Below are 9,463 nucleotides of genomic sequence, written 5' to 3' on the forward strand. Positions count from 1 at the left end.
AAGCATAAATCCACTTGCTAAATATATATATATATATATATATATATATATTTATATATATATATATTTATATATTTATATGTGTGTGTATATATATATATATATATGTATGTATGTAACACACACATATCCATATGCACATTTACCCAAAGTAATAAGTAAAGAACTTTAGTGCTTTCTTAAGGTAAAAAAATTACAATAATTAGTAATAAAATGACATGCATCATAAAAATAATATAGATAAGAGTCTTGAGCTCAATAACAAAGATTTTTCGAATATAGTTAATAATATAGTGTTCTATAGTTGACACTAATTTTTGGGTTATTACACTCATCCTCTTCCCCAAACACCTCTTTCAGCTCCATGTGGTCCAAATAAAGTATAACCAACCTAAAATGGGGCACAGCTGTATACATAACCATCACATCTGCATTTGTTTCTAGTTTCAGCAACTCATTAGTTTCATCCCCACACCTATACCAGTAATCGATTATTTGGTGTTCGTATGCTGGATTGAGCTGCTTAGCCATGTTGTCTACCTCTACAAGGGACATCTTGTCCTTGTCTACATTATCATAATAATCTACCTTTCCACCAACGTATGTGCCCTGCCTGAAACACCCTCCTTGATAAACTTTAACCATAAAATAGCCTGGATGTGCTGCAAATTCAACAATGAAAATGGTTGATTAATGCATATGGTTAATTAAAAACAGTTAATCAATGAAAATGGTTGGTCAATGCATATGGTCAATTAAAAATAGTTTGTCAATGAAAATGGTCAACTAAAAACATTTAGTCAATGCAAAAAACAGTTAACCAAACTGCCTCCATAAAGAGCTACAAGCTAAATCTGAAACAAAAAGGAACCAAACAAAAAAGCCTTTATAGGGCCAGTATTCTTCACACATGGGAGACAAACACAAGCACAATTCTTTACTTTACTACAAACTAGGATCACAACCAAAAACCACACAGATTCAACAATATTAAAAGCCAAACCTACACATCCAACCATAATTTAGACAGTATTAAAAGTCAACCTAGCAAATTCAACAACCACTGAATGCAAATCTCAATTAACTTAACCCACACACATAGTAGGCACAATCTTAATTACCACAAACTATCCTTCTCGAAACCCATAAAGCATATCGTATCCCCAATTTTTAATCAAACCCTAGCACTCGAAACCATCACCACACTAAGAAAAACCATTTTTAGCTACCAGCAATCCCTCTAAAACCATAAACAAAAACCCATAGCAATAATCCAGAAACAGAAACCCTAACCAATTAAAAAAACCCCCAATTTTGTATTTCAGAACCCTAGATTTCGTCATCTTCAATCCATTGATATTAGAGATGAATAGTTCCCCTCCAAAACTTACCATAATTAGGGATTTCATCCTTCTCGTTCTCCCCATCTGCAGCTCGAGGAACCCACAAATCAGCGTCGTTCATGACCATGTCGCCACCATAAAACGTCGGTCTCTTCTTCGACTCAGGTTGCCTTCCTCACTACCAGTAATAGATGATTAGTAATCTGATTATGATTTAGGATTTTTGATTTGCAATGTTGTTGGATTTTGGGTTTGTAAGATTACGAAGAAGAGACTAGCTCCATTCTCACAAATTCAAATTTTAGAGTTTTTGGGAGTTTAGGAACATGATTTGGAGTATATCAGATCGAATGCACCGTAATAGAGGTAGGACTGTTTTCACCATTTTACAACCCATGTGGATCCACGTGGAGCCAGGTGTCGACTCAAGTTGCCACATCAGCATCTTCACAGACAATTTGGACGGAGGCTTGACGGCAGGGACGAATTGGGAGGAAATATTTTAGAGTTCAGGGATTTTTTAGGTGAAATTTGAAAGTCAGGGACTGAAATGATGAAACCCTATAAATATAGGGAGTAAACAATATTTAACTCTATCAATAAAACTCCACCTTCTGTTCATACAGTCTTTATCATATTTCAACCACAACAACTACAAGTATATAGCTCATATAAATCTATAATTGTATTCTTGAGCAATAATCAAGCAGAAGTTTGAAGTGCAGTAGACATTGGTGACTTCCTGTGTTCGAAACATGTTCGTGTGAAGCATCTGACAACAAGTTTGTCAACATTTAACTTTTTGCTGAAGTTTCAAGGAAGACTGTACTATTAGTACTAGCACGATCAAGTAGGTTTCTTCCACCCTTTATTTTTTCTATTTTCTTAGTCGACTTCTAGTCTCTTTTTACTTTTTATTTTTTAGAAGAAAAAGAAAGATTACAACATAAAGCCTCTAACAACACCAACACCAAACTAGTCTAAATTGAAAGCAAAAAGGACAAAGAGGGGAAGCATATTCCTCCAAAAGCAGGGGTCCCAGTTTGCATGGCCAAGAGAGGTCACAGTGTCAAAAAAAATTTTTGTTTCATGGAAGACATGCTTGAAAGAAATAGCATTGAACCTCTTGAAATGGCCTGAATAACTTTGATCAAAGCAAGGATGGGCCAAGGGGGGTCACATGACTTGTTGATGGAGTCGATAATGAGTTTAGAATCACCCTCAATAAGAATTTTTGAAAAATTGCATTGCTTTCCAAGGCTTGAATTAAACCATGTTAAACTGCACTGCACTCCGTAATGATAACATTGGAATGACCTATCTTCCTAAAACCAGCAATGATAGGGGAGCCATTAGGATCTTTGATGGCAAAACCAACATTAGCCTCTTTCTTTTTAACAACCGAGCCATCAAAATTTAGCTTGGAGAAGTGCTTCAAGGAAGGAGACCAGTGGATGAGAGAAGGCTGAGAGATGAGATCATATGTCTAAAGCGGTTGTGAGCTCTGTAGTTATAACCACAAGAGATAGCAGAATGGACTACGTACCAAAGTGGGAGAAGGAGGAACATTTTTGAAGATTAGATTATTCCTCGCTTCCTAAATTTTTTGGCTTAAAAAAGCCTTTCTCATCAAGATATCATGATCAACAAAAGTAGACGATTTCTTGATATTCCAGCAGTCATTGGCTGTCAAAATAATGAAACTTCGAAAGAATTTCAGAAGCAAAGCTCTGTACCCATTACACATCTTCATTTTCAAAGTTGTTAATTTTCAAATCAATCCTGGATTTTTTAATTATGATTGACTGATTGTCAACCAAAAAAGCATATAACAGTAATATTTGATGTGACTAAATGACATCTCAATATCTTCTATGGCCACTTTCAGTTTTTCAACAAACACGGATCATGTTCGGCAAGTAAGCCTATGGACACCTGAGAAGTAACACCATTGATATAGTCTACATCTCACTAACATTCAAACTGTAAGTGAATGTTTTCAACTATGGACACAATTAACATTGAGAAAAAGAATTGAACTGTAAGTGAAGGAAGCAAAGCAATGTATGACAGTTTCATCTTAAGAGAGACCCTGATTACATGCAAAGAATCATTTGATATGTAAATTCTGGTCCAAGAAATTCACAAAAAGTAAATGAAACCCAGTAAATATCACCCATGACTTTTCTCCCCCTACCCACTAAAACCAATCAATCTGTACATGAAAAAAAATCATAGCACCCATCATCATCACCATGATAAATAGCTAAATACATAAGACTTGATGTAAAAGATTGAAACTTTGTGATATTCAAAAATTTACAGTAAAAGCAATTCAGTACTTGAAAGGAGTCAAGGGAAGACGCCTGCTGGAGACCCAACAACCTCCATTAATTGGGAATTTTTGGTAGACAGGTAATTGACCCAATTTCTGATCTATAATGATCGACATCTAGAAGTAACATCTCATAATTACCTGAATTTTAATCTCATACAGGCAGTAAAAATATAAACAAAGAATTGTGGCTATGGACAAGTAGTGCGGTGTTGCACTGATAATCGAAAAGTTAAGCGGTCTGAAATGACTCAACAATGTATATCAAGTTTTGTCATGATCAATCTAAAGGAACTAATATCAAAGGTTGAAATTCATCCGAAGAAAAGATATCATGTGGTGAAGAAAAGATATCACGTGACAATTTTTTATACAAAATTGTCAACACCAAGTGTAAATGCATCAATGAAGGTGCATCTTCTTTATGAAAAGTCCTTCATATACTACCTACCCTAAGAGAAAGGGTTTGTTTTCTACAACAAAAAGAAAACCTTCATGTATGAGAAACCCTTGAGAATGACCAAAAGGCATTGCATTGTGGTGTAACAATTTGCTATATTGCTAGCACTTATCGACCTTCAATCATTGTAATGCTAGCTTCATTTTTGGAGGAATTAGTATTCTTAGAGTGTGGTGATTTGTTGGATCATAATTCATATACATATATGTATCCTAAAACATAGAAATTACTTGTTCTAAAGTCCAATTTAATGTTGACTAATTCAATTCCATTACTCGCCTAATCTTGTACTTTTGCTTAACCTTTGTGTGTGTTTATATATATTTATTATGTTTTCCTTGTCATGTTAGGAAATAATGGAGAAGCATGGAAATACACTAAAAAATCAACCTTAGAATATTTTCCTACTCCGGCTAGGAGAAAACGAGCTAGACAAGAAAGGAGGTGCGGAAGCCTAAACAAAATAACTCCAAATGAGTTGAAACTTTCCAGATCCATTCTAGACATCCTAAAAATAATTTCTTATGAAGAGCGCAAGAGCTATTTCAGAGTGAAAGGCCTTCAAAACATCGGTCCAAGTTTCTGACTAAAAGACGAAAAAGGCAAAACAGGACCTGTACGGATTCCGGCAGCATTACTGCCAAACCACAGTGAACTAAGAAATGAAATTATACCATGATGATCTAAACTTATCAAGGAACATTTGGTATGAAGAAGTCAAAGGCTAATTCTGAAGTCTCAGTGGAGATTCAATTGAAGGAAGCTTCATAGACATATTCTAGTCAAAACATGGCTATTTGGCCTAGAACCTTCTTTGGGCAGATTTCTTGTGCATTTTTGGAAGGGCTATGATGCTGAAATAATTAAGGAGAGCCCTAGAAGAATCCTACAAGACTATAGTAATATTAATCCAACATATTATCTTTTGGATAATAGGCATCCCTTGCAGACTTTCTATCCCATGTTTGTCATCTTGATTTTGGTGACCCAAAACCACTCCAACACTCTTCATTTTCATGCTTCCCATGCATAATAAAGAGAGTAAGCTGCTCATCTCTTCTCCCTTAGCCATATTTTTCTACTCTACTCTCTTTAATAGCTCATCATTACTTCCCTCTTTTTTCTCCATCTCTTCCATACCTTTTCCCCTTATTTTTAGGATTTATTACCACTCTCATACTTCACCTCCATGTTTTTTACAATTCTTGAGCTGCTATCTTTGCTTTCATTCATCATTTTACTCCTTTATCTCTTTTCTATATAAGCATCTCTTCATTACACTCTTAAACCATCACCCATTCCACCCCATTACATCTTTTTTCTCTCTATCTCCACAACAAAACCTCCATCTCCACCTCCCAAAATCCAAACTCATAATATTCATACTCCCCTTACTACTCCATCTCCTTCCACCACCATAAACGCCATCACTACCACTCAAAATTAGCCAAAGAAGCATCATATCTTCATCACCATTCCATTCATCCACCATCAACAAGAAGTCCATCATCAATCCAGTCCACCATCAAGAAGGATCCAAGGAGCAATCAAGGAGGACAAGGAGGAGCTAGCCATCAATTTGTCAAATTTCAACTAGTTCACTCTTTCCTTAAACTCCTTATTATTATTATTATTATTTTGGATGTATTTTAGATTTGGTGTTAATTTGTATGAATATGAGTGAGTAATTACTTTGTATGATGTTATACAATTTTCTTTAACATGCCTACATGCTAGTTCAAGAGTTGAATGTATATGCTTAGACTTTACGACTTTGAGCATGTGTGTTTGCTATGTCATGATATAATATTTAGAGATTGGTAACCTTTGAATGTTAAAGCATGAAAGCACACTAGATGTGCATGTAGGGTTTGTGAATTACAATCACTTAAAGATAAGCTTGACTGGTTTGCATGATTTCTTCATCTCCAAACTTTATGCACTTAGTATAATGCACTAGATACCTAACCAGATTTAAATGCATGATTTAAGTAGTTAAGTACTACACCCGAGAGGAGTTGCTTGATATCATAAAAGGAGCATGTCCCTTGTCATACTCGAGAGTGATACAAGGAGAGAAATTTGTTAATTAATTTAGACTCATTCATATTGAAATGCATCAATACTTGCAAGGAAGGTTAGTGGTAGACAATCTAAATCTTAACTTTCATCCATTTGATCACTAATTTAGTTTACATTTGAGCATCAAGTTGTTTTAAATTCAAAACTATCTTTAAAAACCAAAATCAAATCACTGCTCCATCTTGCACATACTCACCATGAGCCTAGATTTCCTTAAGAATTTAGGTTTGTGATTGTTCATTTGCATATTCTAGCTCTCCTTAAGTTCACACCCTAGCTAGTGAAAGGAATTCAATCTTTGTGGGTTCGACAACCTTTCTTAAATCCCTATACTATTACTTGTACCCCTTATACTTGAAGGTGGCTAGTTGGCTAATATGGTTGAGGATGATAAGCTGAGTTTTGGATAGTGAATATAGGCAGCTTAGGTTGTGGACCATCTTTCTCATTACTTAACGTCAAAGCTATATTTGTCATGGTTGGTCTATCCACAACATTGTCTTATACACACAGAAGCCCGATATGCATGCATTTCAGTACTTTCAATGAGGAATTTGAATCGCCCAATGTTTCATCTACCAACTCCAATCCCTTGTCTTCATTCCACAAGTTCCATGCCTATAAAGGTTCATATATATGGTTCAAGCTATATGAAAGAAACTGCCCATGAGTTCACATTTTACATTAGAAGTAAGTATGAACTTACATTGGCTAAAAAGCCTAGCTATTGGTCATATAAAGAGAAGTTGGACATCCGATTTTTCAGAAAACATCCCTCCCATGGCATACTCTGGAGACATATAGCGACTGCATGACAAACTCATTAGTAGGTAACAATTGACCATGTTAGAGATGAGGAAGGAAATGATTCTTATCGAGTTCCAACAACTCTCTATGTATTTTATAGATTTTGTGTTCCTTCAATTATGCGTGTTGTAACGCCCCAAACTGCACCTCACCAGCTTGAACACGTCACAATGCCGCGAGACCTCGAAACATAAACCGAAGGTTCGATTTACATTCCAGAAACCCGCAAGGCATTTTATTAAATAATTTTTCGTATACCGCATAGCGAAAACGTTTAAAATAATATTGAGGTGAAAACTTTAAAACTTTTATTTCAAATATTTGTTCGTCTAAAGCTTGAGTCAACAAGGAGTCAAGAAATAATCGACATATCCGAGTATCGAATTTGTAATAAATGATCCATCAACTACTTCTTAGATAACACTAAACAATCAAGAAATAGAATTAAACTTCAGAACCTGTTCCCATTACAACTATTTACCGAAGTTGACTCAGCACACCTGCTCCGTCCGTCAATCCCGTCACCAGTGCACAATACCTGCATCCACACTGTTGTAGGGGTGAGCTTTCGTCCTCGCTGCTCAACAGGGGCTTCACCCCGGCTAGATTTGAAAACCTTTAAATAAACTTTTGTGGCGCTAGTATAAAAACATATGTAAATGCATTTTCTTTAAGAGCGAAAAACTTAAATGATTTTCCGATATAAAATCTGATGCATGAACTTCAAGTAAATAAAGCCCAAAACAATACCTGATGGCCGGTCTCATAGACTAACTACATGACCTTATCTCAAATCAATTCATAACTAGGTAAGCGTAGCGAGAGCGTCCGCTACCTAGCTACACACACGGAATCGGGTTGTCATTACGTACGATCGTGCACCGTCCAACCTGTGTAGTTAACCCTCCAGAGGTTTAGGGGATCCAACCCAAGGAAATCAGTGCCCCTTTCGCTCTCAAGCCATCAACGATATCTCTCACGGAATGGTTAGTATGCATTGCATTTAAACATAACCATACCATATAATTTAACATGCATGCATGCATCACTTAATATAAAACAGGAAAGCTACTAACCGAGAAAGGCCCCGAATCCCCTACCTGGACTCTGAAGTCGTTTAATTCACGTTGTCCGAGATTCACGAACCTTCCGTTCCTAGGGTAACTGGAGTCCTAGATTCCGACATAATGATCTTTAATAATTTGTTAAACACTTATCTAAAATCTCGACGTACAACCTGTCCTGGTTTGACCAGGATTGACCAAGGTTTGACCGATGTTGACCAATTACGTCTAGTATTACACTGTCTCAATTACTGGACTTCTTATACCATTTGCTCGATTTACACATATCTATACCATTCCATAAATCTGGCAGCAACACCAAATTTCCAATTTTTCACAATCAATTCCAACTCACTTAGCAATCACAACCCATAGTAATTCCACTCAAATTACTATGGACACCCACTCTTAGAAACAAGCCATTTCTGCCACTTAAACCATTTCCACATATCCCAAATACTTAATTCAAAATTTCAAATTCACAATTGGATTTCAGCATTACAACTATTCACCTTGTTCATTCGATACCAAGCATCAGATTTCACTGGGACCATCGATCAACATTTTCAGGACAATCAACCATCCAACTTCAAATTTCCAATTTCACAACTGACACAATATCAACATCTCATTACCCAGAATCTGAGTTTATGACACAATTCCGTCGATACCCGAAATCACCCAAAATACAATTTCAATCAAAACTTAATCGAATTCGAGAACCATTTATACCAGCCCGTAGATTGTAAGGAGAGGGTTAGTTTTCCTACTTCGCACAGCCCCGAAGATCGCCGGAAATTGCAGAAGCATCGCCGGAAAATTCAAACCTTCCAAGCTTCGAATCTCTCTTCAGAGTCCGTGCATGGACAATCCGTGGCGAGAGGAACGTCTACGTCGTCGAGACGAAGCGAAGGCAGGTGGTCCGCCGCTGGCATATGGTCGGACGGAGGAGTTCTGACCGGGTCTTGTTCTCGGGTCATCGGGTCGCGTCGCGGGTCAGACGGAGCTTGATTTCTGGAACAATCTGATTCGTTGATCTGAACGAAGGTCTATATATAGTCCCTTAATAAATCCTGCACGGTCCAGATTAAGCGGTGGGTAAATAAATGGATCAGATTGAACCAGATAATTTCCATTTTCCTTAAATAATTGTTTATAATCCCAAAACTTCCAAAATTCGTATAAATTAGCTCGGATATCCGAAAAATTCTCCGAAAATTCTCACGAACTCGTCGTGTCGTGTACTTTACTCTTGAACAGTTAAATCAAGAATTTCACCTTGTGAAAAATTCAAATAAATATTCTCAAGTATTTAAATAACCATCGAGGTCGAAAATTTAACCCCTCAAACGATCTCACTAATACCTTTAAA

This window comes from Rosa chinensis, chromosome 1, assembly GCF_002994745.2.
Source record: "Rosa chinensis cultivar Old Blush chromosome 1, RchiOBHm-V2, whole genome shotgun sequence".
In the NCBI taxonomy this organism is placed as follows: domain Eukaryota; kingdom Viridiplantae; phylum Streptophyta; class Magnoliopsida; order Rosales; family Rosaceae; genus Rosa; species Rosa chinensis.